Raw genomic sequence first — 24,315 nt, forward strand, 5'->3', positions numbered from 1 at the left:
CCTGATGTCATCCACTAAATACAAAAATAAGCACTAAAACAATGGTTCTTCAGCTACTATACTATGCGCCAGTGAGTGCAATGTTAATAACAATGCAATACAGTTTTCAACATTGCCTAATAACATAACATTATAGCCTTGTGTGAGGGTGAACGTGGGTCCTTGCAGACCACCCTCTTACATGCACAATGCACAGCAGTGTCTAAGGTGGTGCAAACCATGCAAAGATTAAAGGGGTTATCCAGCATTAGAAAAACATGGACACTTTCTTCCAGAGACAGCACCACACTTGTCTCCAGTTAAGCTCCATTCACTTCATTGGAACACAGTTGTAAAACTCCACTAAGACTGGAGACAAGAGCTGTGCTGGAAGAATGTGACCATGTTTTCCATAACCCCTTTAAGTTACTCTATAGGAAATCTGTTTGTCTGTGTGATGATGACATCCTGAAGACCACCCTGAAGCTTCTTGCTCAAATTTGTTAACTGCACATTTCGATAAAGTAAGAATCATATGGCATGGGCCTTTGGGTCATTTTGGACTAAGGGGCCAATTACACAATATCTTCCTGTGTAATAGGCCTAGCGATCAGCCAATGAACCAGTTTGTTTGCTGATCAGGCAGCTCTGACCTGCTAAAAACATCACGGGCCATTGGCCAGACATCTCCCCATGTAATAGCGGATATGCAGCCCACAGCTCCTGCAGGAAAGGGCAGTATGGCTGATCGGTCTCATGTAGGGTCTGTAAACAAGAAGGGCTTGGGCCACCTAATACAATCCTATAGTCAATTTTGAGTAAAGGGAAATCTTAGAGCTGGATTGTACTGTGTCAGTACAGTAGCGTAAACTTTTAAACAGTTACAGAGCTCTCAGCATCATAATGAATTATGATGCCGGGAGCTCCAAGGTCCGGTCTGTCCGTGCACATACAGTACTTTGCAGACGTGTGAATGCCCCCTAAGACAACAATCCAGGAAATTCTGGGTCAGGGTAACAATGCTCCTTAACACAAAATCAAGGTACACCAAAAAAAATTGCTTGCCGAGATAAATAAAGAACTTGGCAGTCCTGCACTGAAACCTGACCTTCAACTAAATCAGTCACATTGAACATGCAGTCTGATCTGTCCACCTCATGTTATAGAGCAGGAGCTTAGCAGATTGATATAAAGTTTTACAGAATAACTTGTATATCAACCATTTAAATGGGCACCATCACTAAAAAATATGAAATGTTTTTATCAATCAGGGTTTGAGTGACCAAGATTCTGTAAGTATATAGGGCCGTCTGTCTCACATTACGAGGACACAGTGTGGGGAGGGAGGGCTTGTTTTTCTAATCAGTCGTAGTTTGATGACTTGGATATTGAAAAAATAAAAACTTTTGAAGTATAAAATGTGAAATTTTGGTGACTGGTGTGCTTTGACTGACAGTTATCTCTTTATGCATGCCCATACAGGGACAGCTGTCAGTCATGGGGTAAGGGTGCCCACTTAGCTCCCAAGTCCAGAATGAACTGGTATTTCAATTGATAATTTACAAGTTATAGTGAATCTTACACAAAACTGAATAATAGTCTTATCAGTTTCCATTACTCTTAAAGGGGTACTCCAGCGAAAATCTTTTTCTTTCAAATCAACTGTTTTTAGAAAGTTATATACTGTCCAGAACAGTAGCAAATCCCCACAAAAAAACCTCTCCTGCTCTGGACAGCTCCTGTCTCCACCAGTCATGGCAGCAGAGAGCACTGAATGTCAGAATGAAAAAAAAAAAACACCACTTCCTGCAGGACAACACAGCAGCTGATAAGTATGGGAAGATTTGAGATTTTCAAATAGAAGTAAATGACAAATCTATATAACTTTCTGAAACCAGTTGATTTAAAAGAAAAAGATTTTCACTGGACAACCCCTTTAAGGTTAGGCCAACAGATTGGACAGCATGTTTATGGTGAAAAAAAAAACTTCCCAGCTGAAGAACAGCATGCTGATCAGAGGTGTCTGACTGCTGGGAATGCCACAATCCCAAGAACAAAATTGTCAGGATTTTGAATAAACACACCACACATCCACAGTCAGAGCTTCATTCATTTTCTGTAAGGCAAAGGCTTGCCACTGTTCAGCCTTCCCATAGAGAACAAATCCAGTGCTGGCTGTGCACACACGGTGTGCTCTGTTTATTCTGAATCAGTGGGGGTTCCACTGAGGGTTTCACACCATGCCTGAACCTTCCTGTCAGACTTATACATCAGGAGCAATGGCCAACACTTAGAGAGGCATACACCTTCTATATATGCCTATATTTTTTACTTACATTTTCTGAATCACAATCTTAAAAGGGTTGTCCAGCAAAAACTTTTTTATTTCAAATCAACTGGTATCAAAAAGTTATATAGATTTGTAATTTACTTTTATTAAAAAATCTCTTCCTATACTTATCAGCTCCTGTATGTCCTGCAGGAAATGTTTTATTTTCAGTCTGACACAGTGCTCTCTGCTGACATCTCTGGCCGAGACAGGAATTGTCCAGAACAGGAGAGGTTTTCTTTAAGGGTTTGCTGCTGCTCTGGACAGTTCCTGTCTTGGACAGAGATGTCAGCAGAGAGCACTGTGTCAGACTGAAAATAAAACAACATTTCCTGCATGACATACAGGAGCTGATAAGTATAGGAAGAGATTTTTTAATAGAAGTAAATTACAAATCTATATAACTTTCTGGCACCAGTTGATTTAAAAGAAAAAGATTTTCGCTGGACAACCCTTTTAAATAGAAAAGATAAACGGAGACTGGACAGCTACCGATGGGGTGCCCATTTGTAGTTTGGTACAAAAAAAAGAAAACCTTTTTTGAGAGAAGTGATCTCAAGAATACTCAAAAAATTCCAACAACTCTGCCTAACAATGAGAACAAGTATGCGTCTGAGTGTCAAGAAAATGGGTCAGCCAATGGGAATAAAAAGTTAGTCATTTTGGATGACAAAAATTTATGGAAGCTAACACCGCTAATCAAACACTATGTGTGAACATAGCCTTAGTTATTATTCTTCAACAAACCAATTTGCTATTGGGCTATATAGAGTTCACATTAGTCAGAACACTTAAAGTGACTCTATACCCACAATCTGACATCCCCCCCCAAACCACTTGTACCTTCGGATAGCTGCTTTTAATCCAAGATCTGTCCTGGGGTCCGTTCGGCAGGTGATGCAGTTATTGTCCTAAAAAACTACTTTTAAAGAGAACCAATCACGGACGAAAGTTAAAAAATTTTTATTCCCTAATTAGATGTAAATCATCATTTTATTAACATTTGTAAATATAATTCATTATTTTTATTGTCACGTTTTTTAATTATTCACTTTTTATTTTCCTGTCTCGAGCCGGCTCTTTTCAAAAGAGCCGGCGCGAGACAGGAAACTCCCGTCATGCAGAGCGGCAGGAAAGGTTCCCATGATCCTTTGCCCGCCGCTCCGTTAATACACAGTGATCTCGCGCTATACAGCGCAAGATCGCTGTGTATTTTCTAGTCCCTCTTCTCTAATCTATTTATGAAGATACAGACTGCCTCTGCAGTCTGTATCTTTATACTTTACCTATCCTCTTCTTCGGTGCAGCAAGGCCGGCGCCGCCATCTTGATTACGTCACTTGCGTTCCAGCGGTGGAACGCAAGGCCCGTAATCAAGATGGCGGCGCCCGGCCGTGCGGCACTGAAGCAGAGGATAGGTAAAGTATAAAGATACAGACTGCAAATACAGTCTGTATCTTCATAAAGTCTATCTATGAAGATACAGACTGCCTTTGCAGTCTGTATCTTTATACTTTACCCGATTCTCTGTTCCCTGGCTGTTCCGGCGGCGGCGCCATCTTGATGACGTCACGCTGGAACGCACCGCTGGAACGCAAGTGACGTCATCAAGATGGCGGCGCCCACCGGAACAGCCAGGGAACAGAGGATCAGGTAAAGTATAAAGATACAGACTGCAAATGCAGTCTGTATCTTCATGAATAGAGTTAGGGAGAGATATACTTTCATAATAGGGACAGTTACATTTAGGTGATTGGTCCTCTTTAAACTTGCAGCCCTGTGTCAAATTGGCGTGGCCTAGAGTGTCTGTGCCCTAAGCTTGCACCGGCTGTCCGTCCCTCCTCCTGGCCCTTTTCATCATTAGGAATGCTCCAGGCAGGTTTTCTCCTAATCACATGTGCTGGATCGTTAAGGCACCTGTGCAGTGTTGAGACTAGTGAGGAATAGGAGAAATTCTGTCAGGGCCATTCCTAATGATGAAGAGGGTGTGGAGGGACGGAGAGGCGGTGCAAAATAAGGGCATAGACACACTAGGCCACGCCAATTTGGCACAGGGCTGCAAGTTTAAAAATAGTTTTTTTAGGACAATAACTGCATCACCTGCCGAACAGTTATTGGATTAAAAGACAGATCTTGGATTAAAAGCAGCTATCCGAAGGTGCAAGCGGTTTGGGGAGGGCAAATGGTGGGTACAGAGTCACTTTAAGGTCATATCACTCGAAGCAATTATCACTTAAAAGTTCACTATAACGATCGAAAATGAGCGATTATCTGTCCGTGTAATATGACCCAACGATCAAACGACAAATGAAAAATCGTTTATTTTTGTCATTCAACATGTTGAAAAATTATCGTTGTTAGTTCACCAATCGTTAACATATCTGTTTATAAGTCGTTCCCCGATAAAACATGTTGTGTGAGTCGTCCTGAGGAACGATTAGCAACCATATAACCACATAAAAACCATCGTTCATAACAGTAATTGGTGAATGTAATATTTAGAATCGCTAGTTTTCACTAATTGTCAATTGTTATGGCGCATTTTTAAACAATAATCGCTACGTGTAATACGGCCTTTAGTTGAACAGTGGTTCAGGAGGTGAAGGAGGAAATGGTGATGAACTTCTCCTAATCTCCTAAGTGTTCTCAGCACATGTTGCATCTCAATTCAGCAATCACGTTATCAGTTGTAGTGTATAACACCAATTATACTCTGTGTTCTACTGATTGACAGTAAATCCTTGTACAATCGCAGTCAACGTTTCCAAATCCATCACATATGGCGCTGTCTGGGTATTCAGATTAAGGGCTTACAGTCAGCACATATTAACACGACTATGGTGAATGACAAAGCTTTCAAATATCATAGCACTTCAAAGTCAATCTATTCTGTACTGTCAGACCTCACTGATGAAATATTGATGGAGAATAATGATAGCCCATCAATATTTAAATCCTGGAAAATCCCTTTTTTTTTTAACTTCTGTCTGTATCTCTGAGCTCTGAATAGACGAGGCTAAGCTGAGGTTTACTCAGTATGTTTGAGAGAGGATCTTCCCAACCAATACAATACCGATATAGAGTTATTGGTTTGTTTTTTATTACTGGCCAGTGTTGGTAAATATTTAGGGCCTTAAAGCTCTACAAATTGATATATTACCTTTACCATGTTCTACATCAGATAGCGCAAGCACCAAGAAGCTCCATACAGAAGCAGTAACAAAGTATTTGTTTAGACTGGGACGTTTTTTTCATCCATTTTTGAAAAATAAGGATGGAAAACGCATGCATTTTGTGCGTCTGTTTTGATCCATTTTTCCATTGACCTCCATTATAAAGGCGCATCCATACACAAAAATAAGGTCAGCTAGGTTTTTATGACGTTAAAATGCATCAAAATGAATACACAAAATGTATCCGTTTTCAATCTGGTTTTTTTTTTGCAAAAACATATGAAAAAAAGTAGTGTGAACCCAGCTTTACCTTCGGGGTGAGCATCAGACTGAGCCAATGGTGCTAACATACATACCACCGCATAACCACAGCAGGGCTATTGACTGAACGCTGTCTACTAGTTATGTTTGCTCTATTTCCTGAACATATGCTTTTGTACTATTTTGTTTCTGGACTTTTAGAAAATTTAAGTCTTGTATTTAAAGATGAGCAAAGTGAATCTGCTGAATTCCGATTCACAGCGAATAGGGTGTTTAATTCCCCTCATTGCGATTCACGAATTAGCCAGACCTGCTTTGCAAATTCTCTAAACATGGCTGCCGCAACAGGGAACGCACATTAGTTTACACTTACACAGTTGCGAATATTACACATTTGTGTGCATCACGAGATAAATGTTTGAATGTTCGACGTGATTGGTATAACCATTCCAATCATCGAACAAATTGTTGGTATCGGCGAACACGGGCAGTTAGCGGCACGTTCATACGAACAGCATATTCACCACTATTTTTAATTAAATTCTTTTGTATGCAATTTGCAAATATTTGCGAATTTGTGCGAATATTCGCGAAACAAATGTCCGTGTGATTCGCTCATCTCTACTTGTAATGATTAGTGTCCAGGGAGTGAACATCTAGTACAGCCTAGTAAGACCCAAGGGACAAAAAGGTGAGGGTCAAACTATTTTAGCCATTTTTACTACTTCCTTTTTCACATGCCCTCCATGGCAATGTACGGGGTAAAGCATCCCCCAGTACAGCACAGCCTGTTCAGTGCATTTTCAACAACACTATACCAGTCATTGCAGGGTGATTGCGTCCCTATTCTCGGGATTGGGAAAAACTCTTACAGTCCAGTCCTTGATTCAAAACTATAAAAATATCCAATATATTCTACATCATCCAACTTCCATGAACATTAGCTAATGGAATTCCCCTTTAGTACAAACACAACCGCAATAGATAGAATACTCAATTCCTACCTATTGCAGCCTTCAGGATCATAGGATTCCTTTGTTCCTGGATCGTTTGCTCTCACAGGAGAACTCACTACTACCTCCACTCTCAGCATACACGGCCCGTAGGAGATTTACAGTTTCCTCAGGTAAACACTATAATGCACCGAGGGGCAGGTTTCCTACCACAAAGAGAAGCAGACCATTCTAATGCTAACTTGTAGGTTCCACCCAATAAGGCAAAGGCAAACAAACCATGTTTAATCTACAGTTAAAACCTATTTCTACAAAGAAACTTTCTACGTGCTGCAAGGTGACACAGAGAACACTCCCCAGATTGTTGTGCATGACATTTGTTCATATATATATATATATATATATATATATATATATATATAGCAAGTGTTATTATTGACTATGTTACGTAAGGGAGTCAAACCCAACCCCACGGAAATGTTGCAAATACTAATTGGCGCAAACAATTAGGATTTATTTTCTTCATAAAGGCATTGAGGCTTGGTAGTGACAGTCACTTGCAGCAGTGCACTATATTTAGGAATGTTTATGTAAAGGTGAAGGGGGCTGGGACATCCATGCACCCTGTAACCCCAGGAGGTAAAGCTGTACCCATGAGGGCTGATGGTTCTTGCATGGACCACCTCTACATGACTCCTTCTGGAGCTGCACTACTTGCCACTTGTCTACTTGTGCCCAATGCCTCTGTGTTTCTAATGACTGCTAGGATGCTTCCTCTGACATGAACGTCCTTCTAACCACTAACGGCTGCAGACAGTTTGCTTAGTAAATAATTGGATCCATAAGGACATACAGAGAATGGAGCAGCTGACGGCATCGGTACAGGAAAGGTCTGAGAAGTTTGCTTCTTCTTGGACAGCATGGACCGTCTTTGAAGGGTCCACAGAGTACAAACAGTTTGTTACAACTTAAGGGTTGTCCTGAAGGTTGGTGTGTGTGGTCCGGGACCTTACCTTCCTTACCTCCACACACACACTTTTATTTCCTTCTCTCTGATCTTCTCTTTCTTTTTTTTCGGCTTCTCTCTCTCTTTTTCGTCTTTTACTGTGGTTCACAAGCCGCTCTCGGTTAGCGACTCCTAATGTTGGTGTTGTTATGACATGTTTCATTCCTGGCTACTGTCTATGGTTCCTATACTTTTTCATTGGTAGCCTTTGTTTGTTATTCTGATTTGTAATACTGCAAAAATTTCTATAAATAAAGAATTTAAAAAAAAAAAAGTCACAGTCCACTACAACAGCTGCTTTAAAGGCAGAGAACTGGCTCTTCACAAAAGCTGCATCACTAAGGGTGGTATTACACGGAACGATTATCGTTCGAAAAATCGTTCGGATTTGAACGATAATCATTTCGTGTAATAGCAGGCAACGATTAAACGACCAGCGAGAAATCGTTGATCGTTTAATAGGATCCGGACCTATTTTTATCGTTTGATCGTTCGCTCATCGTTCGGTGGAATAATAATTCACAGCTGAAACGTACGCAATAGCGACGATTAAACGACCGCAAGAACAATCATAAATAACGATCATCGTTTCGTGTACTTGGGCGAACAATTTCGGGTCGTTTGCCTTAGTGGTCGTTTAAGATCGTTTATCGTTAATCGTCAGAAAATTGCTTGGTGTAATAGTACCCTAAGGAAGAGACAAACCAATCTTAGAGGCCTCTGTGGACATCACAGTCAGCACAAGCACTCAAGAAAACCAACATCGCTGTCAGTGGGAAAACAAGTTGGTCTTCAGTGACCAGACCAAGGAGGAGGACACCTGAGGCTACTAACACTAAGGGAAATATAGATGCCTACTGAAAATCCAAGAAGAATCTATGTCAGGTCACAAGGCCTCCCCAAAAGTAAGACCTAGCAAAGTTTTTGTTTGGAAGCATGCCCACCTAACAAGACACCAGGGCATGCAGCTGTGATACTTTTTACCCCGCCACCGTTGTCCCCTACCTCCACCGTCCGTTGCAGACCAGCTGCATGAAGGACATGAAGAGCGTCACCTGTCGCCAACCCCGATGTTCCCTTCCGCGGCCATTACTTGTAAATGTGCAGGCAAGGCATCAAGAGACCCGTCGCTTGACACCATCCCTGTTGTCCTCTACCACCAGATGTAGAGGTGCACACAGTCTGCCACTATCCCATCGCCTATCACCATACCGTAAGCCAGGGGTGGGGAACCTCCGGCCCGCGGGCCGCATCCGGCCCCTGAGACCTCCCGATGCGGCCCGCGGCCCGCGGCTCCCCTGTGACACGCGCTGCTCTGGAGGAAGGAAGGAGCCGGCGCACACAGCATCCTCTGTGACAGCTGCCGTGCTGTCTGTGTCGGCTCCTTCCTCCTCCAAAGCGGCGCGTGTCTTCAGTCTCCTGCGGGCCGCGCGCGATGACGTCATTTCATCGCGCGCCGCCTGCAGGAGAAGACCGGCACAGAGGACCTGGGAGAGAAGAGGACCTGGACAGCGTGGGAACGGAGGAAAGGTGAGAGGGATGTTTATTTTTTTTTATTTGGGGGTTAAATAGGCTACCAGGGACATGACTGATGGGGGTGATAACTAGGCTACCAGGGACATGACTGATGGGGGTTAACTAGTCCACCAGGGACATGAGTGATGGGGGGGGGATAACTAGGCTACTAGGGACAAGACTGTTGGGGGTTAACTGGTCCACCAGGCATATGACTGTTGGGGGTTAACTGGTCCACCAGGGACATGACTGTTGGGGGGGGGGATAACTGGTCCACCAGGGACATGACTGTTGGGGGTTAACTGGTCCACCAGGGACATGACTGTTGGGGGTTAACTAGGCTACCAGGGACATGACTGATGGGGGTTAACTAGTCCACCAGGGACATGACTGATGGGGGTTAACTAGTCCACCAGGGACATGACTGATGGGGGTTAACTAGTCCACCAGGGACATGACTGATGGGGGTTAACTAGGCTACCAGGGGCATGACTGATGGGGGTTAACTAGGCTACCAGGGACATGCCTGATGGGGGTTAACTAGGCTACCAGGGACATGCCTGATGGGGGTTAACTAGGCTACCAGGGACATGGCTGGGGGGGTTAACTAGGCTACCAGGGACATGGCTGGGGGTTAACTACAATAGCAGGGGCACTAGGCGAACAATACCTTGCCTTGCCCTGGGTGCTGCAAACCCCCGCTACTAACTGCCGCGCACGGTATGCGGCCCTCGAATGATTTTATTAATGCCCGACCGGCCCTCGACATGGAAAAGGTTCCCCACCCCTGCCGTAAGCTGTCCCCGCTGTACTGTACGAGTATGCTGTGATGAGTTCCCCCTGGTGGCAGGCTTCATACGCTCTGTCCCTGCTGTGCATGTGACATGTGAATTCTTCTTCATGTAAAAATAAGACATCCCCTGAGACCTAGGGCATCTTTGGGAGCAAAAATAAATAAAAGACACTGTCTTATTTTCAAGGAAACATAGTAGCATGCTTCTCAGCTATGTACACTTGTGAATGTAGTATTACCATCAATAACAATCAACGTCTTATCATTTTTGCTACAAAATATTATACAAATCATTACAGTTATTAGCAATCCAACCACAGTCCCCATAGCAGTCAGTATTCAGCTGTCACTGATACGTACGGCTTCATTTCTCCTCCTCCTCGCTGACATTTTATTGTGACTTAGCCTGCACTTTGCAGAAATCTCTTTTAAATCCTTTAGTCCCTGGTACATATTACCCCAATGACAGCGCATGAACAACTCACATTCCTGCATGGTGCAAATCCTGCAGAACTGGAGATTATAGGGTAATAAGAGACGACCACAATACGATTGGGCGGACTTGCTTAGCAGTTTAAAGGGAGGAGACCGTCATTTGATACAGTTTTATTTTTAAGTTCTTATAAGTCACAGGCACAGTTTATTGAAAAAGCAATGGTAACAGGATTGGAGACAATCACTTGAAGATTCCATATAGCGTTAGAATATATATGGCTCGTTTTCTAAAGAAGGTGTCGTATCTGTTCCCAAAAACCCTATTTTCATGCTAGTAAACTAAAGCGTTCATACTTTGCTGCCCCCCAAAAAACAGGGATGAATACATCCAAGGAACCAGGTATGCCAACTTACCTAGAAATTTGCTGCTGGTATCTAAACTTGGGTTCACGCATAGTTTTGGGTCATGTACTTTGGCGTGTCTTACCCACCACAATATATTGAAATGAAACAAATACAAAATAGGGCTGTGCGTAAAGAAGAATATTTATTTGGCTGCTGTTAGTTTAAACACTCACTAGCAATCAGCAAGACAAAATGTGCTCAGTCTCCAAGAGAGCTATATACAATTATATACAATAAGACATTTAGTATCTCTTTGTCCACTTGGTCTCTATATATGACAACTATTGTGAAAATGACCTATGTAGCGTCCAGTCATCATAGTCACAGTGACCAGTGTCAAAACAATATTGTCCAAGATCAGTCGGTCCAACGTAGGTAAGTCTTGACCCCTATCGGTCACATAAGTATGACCCCTGTCGGTCACTACAGCCTCAAAACGGCTAAAAAGTTATATGTAAAGTCACAGGTAGAAAGAAAGACTGGGGCACTCACCGAACTTGCAGCTTCAGTTTATTTGCAGTATGGCTTCGATCCTAAGGTGAGGGAGGACAGATGGAATGGCGGGCGCTTACACCCCCGGGACGACGTTTCACGCCCACTCGGCGCTTCTTCCTGCCGGGGAATCACCTGACCTCGGGGAGGGGAGTGTTTAAATACCATTCACCAGAAAAAACACAATGGTAACCAGTGACATAGTGAAAAATAAAAACACAGATTCATAGGCAGTTGTTGTAGTCGTTACGCTCATTGAGTCCAAGCGGGCCGGTAGCATTAAGCTTAGAGATCCAATAAACTTCCCTGGATAAAAGTCGCCTATGCCAGTCCATACCGTTCGTAGGGATTTTAACCCTTTCCAGACCCATAAACTTAACACAGTTGGTGTCTCCTTTGTGTACCGCGCGTATGTGTTCAATCAAACGTGGTACCCCTTTACCAGGAGAGGTTATCCTAAAGCTATTGTATCCGATAGTCTGAATAGAGCCATCAATCTAGATAGAAACACCCTCCTATATCACACACACAAAGAGACAGGATTGGATAGATTCTCTTTTGTTTTTCAAAATACTCCACTCAATCATATCATATCTACAGCCATTAAGAAACACTGGAAGTTGTTAGAGACAGATCCCGATCTCACCCCTAAAGTTAGTAATCCTCCGGTTATCACCTTTAGAAAAAATAAGACCATAGGAGACGTACTAAACATGGCCCACAATGAGAGACCCCGAGAAGCCACCTGGCTCAGACAGGCCTTACCTGCAGGTAACAAGAAGTGTAGGCAGTGTGGTTACTGCAACTTCATGCATGATAAGCCATATGTCAAGCTGAATGGAACGGACATTTGTGTGTCAGACTTCATCACATGCCAGAGCACCTATGTGGTCTATGTCATTTTTTGCCCATGTATGTTTTTCTATATCGGGAAAACTAAAAGAAAGATGTGGATTCGCTACAAGGAGCACATGTACTCCACCAGGACTGGTAAAGGGGTACCACGTTTGATTGAACACATACGCGCGGTACACAAAGGAGACACCAACTGTGTTAAGTTTATGGGTCTGGAAAGGGTTAAAATCCCTACGAACGGTATGGACTGGCATAGGCGACTTTTATCCAGGGAAGTTTATTGGATCTCTAAGCTTAATGCTACCGGCCCGCTTGGACTCAATGAGCGTAACGACTACAACAACTGCCTATGAATCTGTGTTTTTATTTTTCACTATGTCACTGGTTACCATTGTGTTTTTTCTGGTGAATGGTATTTAAACACTCCCCTCCCCGAGGTCAGGTGATTCCCCGGCAGGAAGAAGCGCCGAGTGGGCGTGAAACGTCGTCCCGGGGGTGTAAGCGCCCGCCATTCCATCTGTCCTCCCTCACCTTAGGATCGAAGCCATACTGCAAATAAACTGAAGCTGCAAGTTCGGTGAGTGCCCCAGTCTTTCTTTCTACCTGTGATTTTACATGCTATCCTGTCTCCCTGGGAGCACCCCGCTGCATCAGTTGTGTCAGGTTGGATCATACTTAGTCCTACACGCTAGGTATACCAGCAGTGCCGATCGTACTCTACACCCACATTATATGTAAAGTGCTGCCCCACACACCCGTACTCAACGCGTTTCAGTCAACTGTGATCATGACATCATCAGGAGTATTCAGGTGGTAAGTAATAAACGGCTTTTGGTAAACAACACGTATATTTATGCAGTTAGGGGGAGATTTATCAAAGGGTGTAAAATTTAGACTGGTGCAAACTGCCCACAGCAACCAATCACAGCTCAGCTTTCCTTTCAGCACTGCCTAAAGCTGAGCTGTGATTGGTTGCTGTGGCCAGTTTGCACCAGTCTAAATTTTACACCCTTTGATAAATCTCCCCCTTAGTGTAAACAACACATATTTATGCAAATTGGATTCAATAGTGGACACGGGTTCAGACGGCAGTACTCACTGTCCCATGAGGAAGGGGCTAGGAACGTCTAGAAAGAGCTTAGCAGTGGCTAATACCGATCTAGGTCCCCAATTGTCCCCAGATATGTGAGTATATGGTCCGTATTGAGGTCTGGTACTGTCCCGGTTTTGTCCAAGATAAGGAGACGTCTGCGCTCCATTCTCCTTTCAGTGTTTTGGCGAGGGCCTTATCATCTCTATGGTTTTAAGTATTTACACTGGTATATTATCCACCACAATATATGCCAGAAAACTTATTTAAAGGGGTTGTCCAGCGAAAATCTTTTTCTTTCAGATTAACTGGTTTCAGAAAGTTATATAGATTTGTTATTTACTTCTATTTAAAAATCTCCAGCATTCTAGTACTTATCAGCTGCTGTAAGTCCTGCAGAATATGTTTTTTTCATTTTGACACAGTGCTCTCTGCTGACATTTCTGGCCGAGCCAGAAACTGCCCAGAGCAGCAGCAAATCCCTATAGAAAACCTCTCCTGCTCCTTCGTCGCACATTAAAGGGGTTACTTTAATGTGTGACCATTTATTAAAGATACACTGGAATAGGTGACATCTTTTATTCTGAGTATATTCTATAGGAATTCACATCAGAGATGCAGGGTGCTGACTAGACCCACAAAATGAGGCCAAAGAAAAATCAGAGAGATGGCCTTCTACTAGAGCTGATTTGATGACAGACGGCCACAAGAGCTGCTGCCTTCTCATAAAAGCTGTATCACAGAAGCCACATGCCGTGTGAACATTTCCTATGGTCGCCAGTAACTGTCAGCTAATCATTTATTGAGCTGACAGTTATCTCTCCCTCCTCATACACATGAAAGTTCGGCACCGCTGAAAGTTGATGTGTTCTCTATGGGAAAGGTTAAAGGGGTTGTTTACCAAAACAAATGCTTTCAAATAAACTGGTGTCAGAAAGTTATATAGATTTGTAATTTACTTCTATAAAAAAAATCTCATGTTTACCAGTACTTATCAGCTGCTATTTGTCCTGCAGGAAGCAGTGTATTCTTTCCAGTCTGACACAGTGCTCTCTGCTGCCACCTCTGTCCATGTCAGGACCTGTCCAGAGAAGTAGCAAATCCCCATAGAAAACCTCTCCTGCTCTGGACAGTTCTTGGAATGGACAGAGGTGGCAGCAGAGAGCACTGTGTCAGACTGGAAAGAATATATCACTTCTTACAGCACATATAGCAGCTGATAAGTACTGGAAGATTGGAGGTTTTTTAATAGAAGTAAATTATAAATCTCTGGCGCTTTCTGGCATCAGTTGTTTGAAATAAAAATTGGTAAACAAACCCTTTAAGGTCACAGATAGACAGCCCTGGTGGCAGCTTATTCGTCCTAAAACAATAGGGCCAAGAGGTGAAAATTCCACATGTCCAACCCTTCTGTCCACTGATATAAGCTGTCAGTAAAGAGTCAGGAGGCAGTCTGCCAGACCCACCTCATTCCTGGTAGGACCCCATTTATTGATGTGCAGCTGTGCGTCTCCATCCATATAGCTCAATGGTGGCCTCCACCATTCTATAACGTTTATGGGGGTTATGGAAAGGACTCTGATGGCAACAAGTTAACAAATGAGATCTGGAGCTCTAATCTCCAAATAAGTGAGCAACATACTCAATGTACATTAGGATTTGGGGATAATGGTCATGTACTGAGGACTGTGGATGGAAGGATTTGGGGATAATGGTCATGTACTGAGGACTGTGGGTGGAAGGATTTGGGGATAATGGTCATGTACTGAGGACTGTGGGTGGAAGGATTTGGGGATAATGGTCATGTACTGAGGACTGTGGGTGGAAGGATTTGGGGATAATGGTCATGTACTGAGGACTGTGGATGGAAGGATTTGGGGATAATGGTCATGTACTGAGGACTGTGGATGGAAGGATTTGGGGATAATGGTCATGTACTGAGGACTGTAGATGGAAGGATTTGGGGATAATGGTCATGTACTGAGGACTGTGGATGGAAGGATTTGGGGATAATGGTCATGTACTGAGGACTGTGGATGGAAGGATTTGGGGATAATGGTCATGTACTGAGGACTGTGGATGGAAGGATTTGGGCATAATGGTCATGTACTGAGGACTGTGGATGGAAGGATTTGGGGATAATGGTCATGTACTGAGGACTGTGGATGGAAGGATTTGGGGATAATGGTCATGTACTGAGGACTGTGGATGTCCTATTGCCATCAGACTGGCTCCTGAAGTAGTAGAATTGGATTGGTTTACGGTTTAATAGATTTACATTTATTTGGCCGTCACTGGTGTAAATCCATCCTTGAGAAAAGCAGTATAATAAATCCACTTATCTTTAGAATGTAAGAACCATTTTACAGCTTAACGACACAGACTGTATGTACTCAAGACAAAGGATCAGTGGTCAAAGACTGGTCTGACTGTCAGAATTGTCTCCAGAGGCAAGCACATGCATTTTAAGGGTCCATTCACACATACAGGATCTGGTGCAGATTTTATGCTGTGTTCCATTATTTAGTTACATTGATATCTGCAGCATAAAATATGTGACATCAAATCTGCAGCTGATGCTGTAGATGTGAATGGAGCCTAAATGTAAACATACAGACGTCACTCACACACACGCATGAAACAACTGGACTAGAAAATGTAAAATATGGATATCGTACCAACTTTTTACATGTAGCCCAGAGAAGTCAAAAGTTTAGATTGCATCAGGTCTCAGTCCTGCGATCGTGGATAATAGAGCGTACAGCAGTGCACTCCACTCCCCAGCAGACTGATTACTGGGGAGACTATAATAGAGCCCACACCAGTAATCGGCTGGATCAGTCTGCTGCGCATGGTTATAACGCACAATCATAGCAGGTCTCATGTCCATGGTCTCATGTCTGGACAACATGTCAAAAGTTTATATAAATGACAAAACACTTTTAAGGGAACCTATCACTTTAAAAATACAGTCCAATATGCAGGAATATTACAGACCAGGATTTACTGAACAGACTAATATATAGTTTTGTGGGAAAAGTTCCAGGATAACTTGTAACTTATTCGTGTAAATCTCTGCTTATTCCAGGGTAAGTAGTCAAGTGGGCGTTCCTGATCAGTGATTGACAGCTCTCTATATGTACACTTATACAGAGAGCTGTCAATCACTGGTGAAAACCACCTACTTGACTTCTTTGCTCAGAAAGAGCAGAGATTTACACGAATAAGTTACAAGTTGTCCTGGAACTGTTCCTACAAAACTATATATCAGTCAGCTCAGCGTCTCCTTTTCTATAACATGTCTGCAGATTGGACACTGTGAGGGCGATGAGAGAAGACACTGGAACAGGAAATCTTGTTCTGCCAACATCATGAGATACCCCCATACACTTCCTGTACTGCCATCAACTCCTACCCAATGGACCCACAATGGAGGTAAGAACTTAGGGGGAAACCAACTGTGTAATAACAAGTGGAATGGTTCCTACTGTCGGTGCATTCACACATTTCCAGGAGGGATAACAGAGGAACAAAACAATGAAGGGTTTTAGTGGGAAAAAATGTCCCAAAAGTCTTAATTTTATGGCAAATGCAAGTAATTACTACAGACTAGTCTGAAGAGCTGGAGGCACATGCACCACATTGCCAGTGGATTTCACACTGTGAGTTTCGCTGCCATACTCAATACTGTTATGACCTATGGCTCTGTATTCTTGGATCGGATTTTAATTCCGCTGTAGCGGCAGCTTTTTGTAACTACTTCTATGCTGGGCTGGTAAAAATATAAAACATCATGCTTATATGCACGTTTCCATCTGCTTCTTCGAGTGCCGAGTGACTAGCAGTCTGCTCAGCCGGCTCATGCCTGGCTGTGGTGGGACAGCGCAGTGATTGGCTGAGCGGACTGTCAGCGGGACAAGAGAAGCAGACGGGAGCGTTCTGGAGGAGCGGGAGCAGATAAGCATTGTGTCATTATTTTTTTTACCAGACCGGCAAAGAAGTAGTTACAAAACACTGCCGCTACTGTCGCAGCGGAATTAAAATCGAACGCATAAATACAGAGTCATACATCAGTACAGTATGGAGTATCACAGCGGATTGTGCAGCGTGAAATCCGCTGCGAATGCGGTTCGTGGGATCGTACCAGCGTTATCCAGCGTTAGGAAAACAGAGCCCCTTTCTTTGCTGTGAGAATGCCGGGCTATAGACTCTAATGGTAATGAGTACTGCAGCGGATTTGTTGCAATATGTGCAACGTGAAATCTGCCGCAAACTTGTTATGTGTGAACATACCCTTAAGAAAGAAAATACCTGTAATCAGCAAATGGTTTGTTCTCTGATAAAAACTGAAAAGTGCCATGCTACCTGTCTGCAGGTAAGAGGGTGGATTTTCCTTTCTCAATGCAGCTTTTATGTGTGTAAGTTAATGATTGCCAACTCCTCCGCCATACGCGTCCCATCAGATTTTTACGACTCTGGTGGTTAGCCACATGCCACATGCCGTGGTCGTACATTCGCTTTCTTTTTGTTCCTTGCACCTTGTGTGCAGTCAAGTACAATGGATTCTATAATTCCTTTTTTTTCCAGGTAATGCAGGAAAACCAATGAATGAAATATTACGGAAGTCTTCAGGCTTTACATGGGACTGCGAGGTTCCGGTCTGAGAATCTTTCAAGTGACAGTCACGTTAACAATGTGATGTGCTTCAGTGCTTAATTCACTTCCCACAAAGCTTTTGTTCCTCCCTCCAAACAACCCTGGCTGTGAGTCTCCCTGGCTTCTAATGTTTGCCCTCCTCCCAATCCCTTTTTAACTAGTGCATTTTATTATACGGCACGGAGCGGTGAAGCCATCAAAGACAGCGGCCACATATGTCATAAAGATCTGCACAACCCAAACCTGAACTTTGATTGAGGTCAGAACTTTGGTGTAGCATAATGTCTAAGCTAAGCCTGAGATTACTGCTTAAGACCATCTCCCTGCAAATAAAAGGTGCAGGCTGGGAGCCCTGACCCTTGGGAGCCGCTCTTTAATAATGCATGATGTGGCAGTACAGTGCACCCTTGTCTGCACACAAGGACTCCCGTCATGGGATTCCAAGGACAATACCCTCAACACATATGTTACAGTTTTCAGACTAATAGCCACAACATTGACAACAACAGTATAGTCCGCTTATTTTGTTACATGATATTCAACTGTTGTGGTGGATGAAGTTTGGATCCCAAGACTGAGATAGAAGGTAATAAAACATTTCTAGGCATATGCTACCCCCCCCCCCCTCCCCCTCCCCCTCAGCAGCCGCAGGGGCATATGAAGAATAACAGAATTCTTAATTAAATCACTGAGTAAGGATATCTTCACACCTGTTATTGCTCGGCCTTTGCTGTATACATTGGATGCCAACATACATTTCTGTGTATCACAATCACACATGCTTTCAATTCCCATAATATTACAGTGTAGGCACAGAAACTGACACTAATAGACTATACTTTGTCCATTGTATAAATAAGTGGTACTACGTGTTGGCATCCCATCTTATATAGGATAGAGAAAGTAGGAATTTACCTTTAGGCTTGTGTCACATTGTGTTTTTGCAGTGTCTAGGGGGGGGGGGGTCTCCATCAGGGGGCTCCACTATGACAGATCCCATTTATAGGCTCCCATGCAGGATACATTACTATACTGGTAGATGCTAGGGACAGATATGGTTGGTAAATCCACAGTAAGTGAATGTAAACCTGTCTGGGGTAAACATATACCTATCCTAAGATAATAAGAATATTATAAGGGCAGACTAGATGGACCAGGTGGACTTTTTTCTGCTGACAGTCTACTTTTTTTCTGTGAACAAGGATCCAACACATGTACAAGCATCCGACATGTGTACAAGCATCCGACATGTGTACAAGCATCCGACATGTGTACAAGCATCCGACATGTGTGAACCCCATGTATAAGCATCCAACACGTGTACAAGTATCTGATGCATGTATAAGCATCCAACGTGTATAAACCCCACATACAAGCATCTGACATGTGAACCCCATATAAGCATCCAACATGTATGAACCCCACATATAAGCATCTGACACATGGGAACGAAACATATAAGCATCCTACATGTGTGAACCGCAGGTACAAGCATCCTACATGTGTGACCCCCACGTATAAGCATCCTACATGTGTGACCCCCACGTATAAGCATCCTACATGTGTGACCCCCACGTATAAGCATCCTACATGTGTGACCCCCACGTATAAGCATCCTACATGTGTGACCCCCACGTATAAGCATCCTACATGTGTGACCCCCACGTATAAGCATCCTACATGTGTGACCCCCACGTATAAGCATCCTACATGTGTGACCCCCACGTATAAGCATCCTACATGTGTGACCCCCACGTATAAGCATCCTACATGTGTGACCCCCACGTATAAGCATCCTACATGTGTGACCCCCACGTATAAGCATCCTACATGTGTGACCCCCACGTATAAGCATCCTACATGTGTGACCCCCACGTATAAGCATCCTACATGTGTGACCCCCATGTATAAGCATCCTACATGTGTGACCCCCATGTATAAGCATCCTACATGTGTGACCCCCATGTATAAGCATCCTACATGTGTGACCCCCATGTATAAGCATCCTACATGTGTGACCCCCATGCATAAGCATCCTACATGTGTGACCCCCACATATAAGCACCTGACAAGCCTGTGTATAGCATAAATAATGGGGCCAGGGCTGCAGCCAGGAGTATACAGCAGAGGTGACTATTTACACAGTACACAGGACATGTTGTCCCACATCAGCTCTGACACATACAGCAAACACATTACATTATCCATATACAGAGAGCTGCATACTGTGTATATGTAGAGACTATAAGCAGCACACTACAGTCCAGCATCATCAGGGGGTCCTCACACTGGTACTACTACCCCCAGCATGGCAGCTGTCAGTGCACACTGAGCGTTATCTCACAGAACAGCTGGAGGGGTCTCTACCAGTCACTGATGGTTTCCCCCACAGAGGAGCCCGCCGTGTACACGGAGCGCTGTGATAGAAATCGCACTTACAGTCACACACGTGCGGTGATGGGCTCCGGTGCCGCTCGCGGGGACGGTCACATCTCCCGGTGACTGCTCTCTGCCGCCACTACCTCCAATCCAGTTCAAACTGAGAGCGCTGCGGGGCGGGCGGAAAACCCGGAGCCGGAGCCGTGCGGAATGGAGCCGCCCCGCAGCCCACACCTGCCGCACCTGCTCCAGCCTGCAGCCGGCCCGGGACTTCCCTCACCCGGAGGAGTCACCCGCAGCGCCCGGCCCGTCTCTGGCTTCATGCGGTTCTCGTTTATTCTTGTGAATGATTTTATCGCATGAATAACTTTCTGCAGTCAGAATAATCCGCAGGTTATTATACGGGAGATCTGTCACATCGGCTGTAGGTACAAGGTGCGCTCTCCAGCCAATACACGTTCCCATAGAGCAGGGATAGAACACTTATACTTATTAGGCTGTGTTCACATTTGCATCTGAGATTAGGAGCCTCCATTACAGATCCCATCGAAAATCCAGGACAAAATACCTTACTACTCATTCACACATCAGCTATTTCTGCAGAAAAATGACCCATTGATTTCCATGTGGTCATCCACATATCCGCTTTGAAAATTGATCCATTTTGACCATTGATCAAAAGTCAGACCTGCACTTATACGGTCCCTTCTTTGTGGAACAGAAGCTCAAATAGAAGTCCATGGGTCAGTTTTTAATGGCTGTCACTCAGCCTGCGGCCATTTCTTATGGTGCGTTTACACAGACACATTATCTGACAGATTTCTAAAGCCAAAGCCAGGAATGGATTTGTTATCTGTTTATAGTCTGTTCCTGGCTTTGGCTTAAAAAATCTGTCAGATAAATCTGTCTGTGTTAACACACCCTTAGGCTTTTTTGACACGTCTGTAGTTCTGTCTGCAGTTGCGGACAGAACATATGACCAAGGAGAAGTCCGGCAAAATTTTTTATTAAAGTATTGTATTGCCCCCCAAAAGTTATACAAATCACCAATATACACCTATAACGGGAAATGCTTATAAAGTGCTTTTTTCTCTGCACTTACTACTGCATCAAGGCTTCACTTCCTGGATAACATGGTGATGTCACTTCCTGGATAACATGGTGATGTCACTTCCTGGATAACATGGTGATGTCACTTCCTGGATAACATGGTGATGTCACGACCCGACTCCCAGAGCTGTGCGGGCTGTGGCTGCTGGAGAGGATGATGGCAGGGGGATGCTCAGTGTCCCTCCAGTGCCCTGTGTCCCTCAGTGTCCCCCTGCCATCATCCTCTCCAGCAGCCACAGCCCGCACAGCTCGGGTCATAACATCACCATGTTATCCAGGAAGTGACATCACCATGTTATCCAGGAAGTGACATCACCATGTTATCCAGGAAGTGAAGCCTTGATGCAGTAGTAAGTGCAGGGAAAAAAGCACAATATAAGCATTTCCTGTAATAAGTGTATAATGGTGATTTGTATAACTTTTGGGGGGCAATCCAATACTTTAATAAAAAAAAATTCACCGGACTTCTCCTTTAATGTAGTGTGTAGTGCTCCGTTAAGCATGGAGCATTACCGCTGCACATTTGTAGTGCTCATAGACTGCAGTACGGACATGTGAATGTAGCCTTGTCCTCCTATCCGTTTTTGCAGATCCACAAGCATGTGAACAGTGATCATGATTTCTGAGGTCTGAAAAGGAAAATTGGTGTGTGGATAAGGCCTCATAGTCAATGGGGTCCATCAGGTGCTGTCAGTGTCTGGCATTCAGCGGACCTGGCACTTTGTTGTTTTCATTGTTCTTCTCCTTCAATAGACTAGAACTGATCGACTACCAGGCAGCCCGCCCCTCTTCATGTAAATCAATGGAGCAGGTTGGCCAGGAGCTCGGTGCTCTAGAGGCGGGTCCCCCCTAAACCGCCAGATTAGCCAAAGGATATACCTATAAACTGCACAAAAATAGCACAGAGGATTAAGGTAAGAGACATACCTTCATTCTCAGGGCTCTGTGCTCAAAGGGGACATATCAGCAGCTTAGATTCGTCTGACCTGCTGATAGTTTCCCTTTCAGCCATACCTCTTCAGATAAAAAGGTATAGAAAGAACATGTATACCCTGGGAACAGAATATGGGAGAACTTTTTGATTTCTGGGCCCTGCGTCTGCTGATCATTGCCCTTTAACAGGAGCTATTACACTAAGCGATTATCGGCTGTAAAGGCCAATAATCGGCCAAATACGGGCAATAATAGTTTGGTGTAATAGGACCTTTAGTGATGGGATAAAAGCGCTATAAGCCTGGGAATGGAGCGATTTTAAATAACATATTTTTATAATCATAACGACTTGAGGAACATATATAACAAGTCAGTTTTACCCCAGGGCAAACAGTGTAAAAGCAAATACCTCCCAAATAAAAGAAATGCGTTTTTTTTTTTTGGGGGGGGGGGGTTCAATTTCACCACACATTAAATTTTTTTCTGGTTTCTCAGTGTACTTTATGCAAAAATTCAGCCTGTCATTGCAAAGTTCAATTAGTGGCGCAAAAAAATAAGGGCTCATGTGGGTCTCTAGGTGAAAAAATGCAACTGCTATGGCCTTTTAAGCACAAGGAGGAAAAAACGAAAATGCAAAAATTGAAAATGGCCCGGTCCTCTAAGGGTTAAAGGGAACCAATCACACTAAAATTGGGCATAAAGGTAAGGAAACGTGCTGGTACATCAGCCAGCACGCTTCCTAACCATCCACCTGTCCCCCACAATCGTGTCCCGCGCTGTATGCAAATTACCATACAAGTAGTCACGGTGGGCGGGACGGCTGTTCGAGTAGTCACGGTGGGCGGGGTCTTCGTCAAGTAGTCACTGGGTCCTGGGCCGGCTCCTGCGCTGTAATCACGCCCCTCCGGGCGTGTTGTAAAGCTGCGCCTGGTGACGTCACTCACAGCACAGTGCAGCCTGAGAAGACGCTGCTGTACTGTGCTTGCGCGGCGTAGTACAGCAGCGGCTTCACCCACTGTACTGGGTGAACGACGTCGGCGTGGCCGACGTGCAATGCCGCCCCCCCCCCCCCCCGAGTGACGTCACCAGGCGCAGCTTGAACAGCAGTCCCGCCCACAGTGACTACTTGTATGGTTATTTGAATAGAGCGTGGGACACGATTAAACTAACTTTGCGGGGTGAATGTTCATGGGACGGGGGGGACAGGGGGATGGTTAGGAAGCGTGCTGGCTAATGTCTGGCTTCTTATCTCTTAGGGCTCTATTTCACGGAGGGATAATTGTCCGAATCAGGCTGATTTTTGCTCCATGTAATAGAGACAACGATCATCGGCTGATTGTGTCTTTTGGTCCTGACCTAAAATCATCTCCCACCAACCGCACATCACTATGTGAAATAGCCATGTGTGGCCAACTGCTGACGATTGTGTGAAACAATAATAAACTATACATTACCTTTCCATGGTCCCAGTGTTCCACTGTTTGCTTTAGAGCGGGTCTGTGAACCGACAGACCACTCAGCCAATCATTGGCCGTGACAGTCCCAGACAATGATTGGCTGAACATCGTGTCAGTTCAGAGACTAATGGTGCATTTACACAGAGAGATTTATCTGACAGATTTTTGAAGCCAAAGCCAGGAACAGACTATAAACCAGTAACAGGTCATGAAGGAAAGACTGAGATTTCTTCTCTTTACAAATCCATTCCTGGCTTTGGTTTCCAAAATCTGTCAGATAAATCTCTCTGTGTAAACGCACCATAACTCTGAAGCTACAGTAATGGCTCTGGGAAGTGAGCAGAGGGCAGAAGACTGGGGACCCTGGAGAGGTATGTACCGTATTTTTCTCTTTATAAGACGCACCTGATGATAAGACGCACCCAAGTTTTAGAGCAGGAAAAATGGGAAAAAGCTGTTTGGTGCCATACTACACAATGAAGGGAGTTTGTCTCC

At 44.1% G+C, this 24,315-nt stretch overlaps 1 protein-coding gene across 1 annotated transcript in view; it reads right to left on the bottom strand.

Annotated features, from left to right (window-relative positions):
* Positions 1 to 20,468, bottom strand: part of PLCH1 (phospholipase C eta 1) — a 230,968-nt gene extending 210,500 nt beyond the window's left edge. The window contains exon 1 of the mRNA XM_069975469.1: positions 20,381 to 20,468. The gene's annotated coding sequence lies outside the window, so the exon portion shown is untranslated. The remainder of the gene's footprint in view (positions 1 to 20,380) is intronic.
* Between the last annotated feature and the right edge of the window lie 3,847 nt (positions 20,469 to 24,315).

This window comes from Dendropsophus ebraccatus, chromosome 6 (genome assembly GCF_027789765.1).
Source record: "Dendropsophus ebraccatus isolate aDenEbr1 chromosome 6, aDenEbr1.pat, whole genome shotgun sequence".
Classification (NCBI taxonomy): Eukaryota; Metazoa; Chordata; class Amphibia; order Anura; family Hylidae; genus Dendropsophus; species Dendropsophus ebraccatus.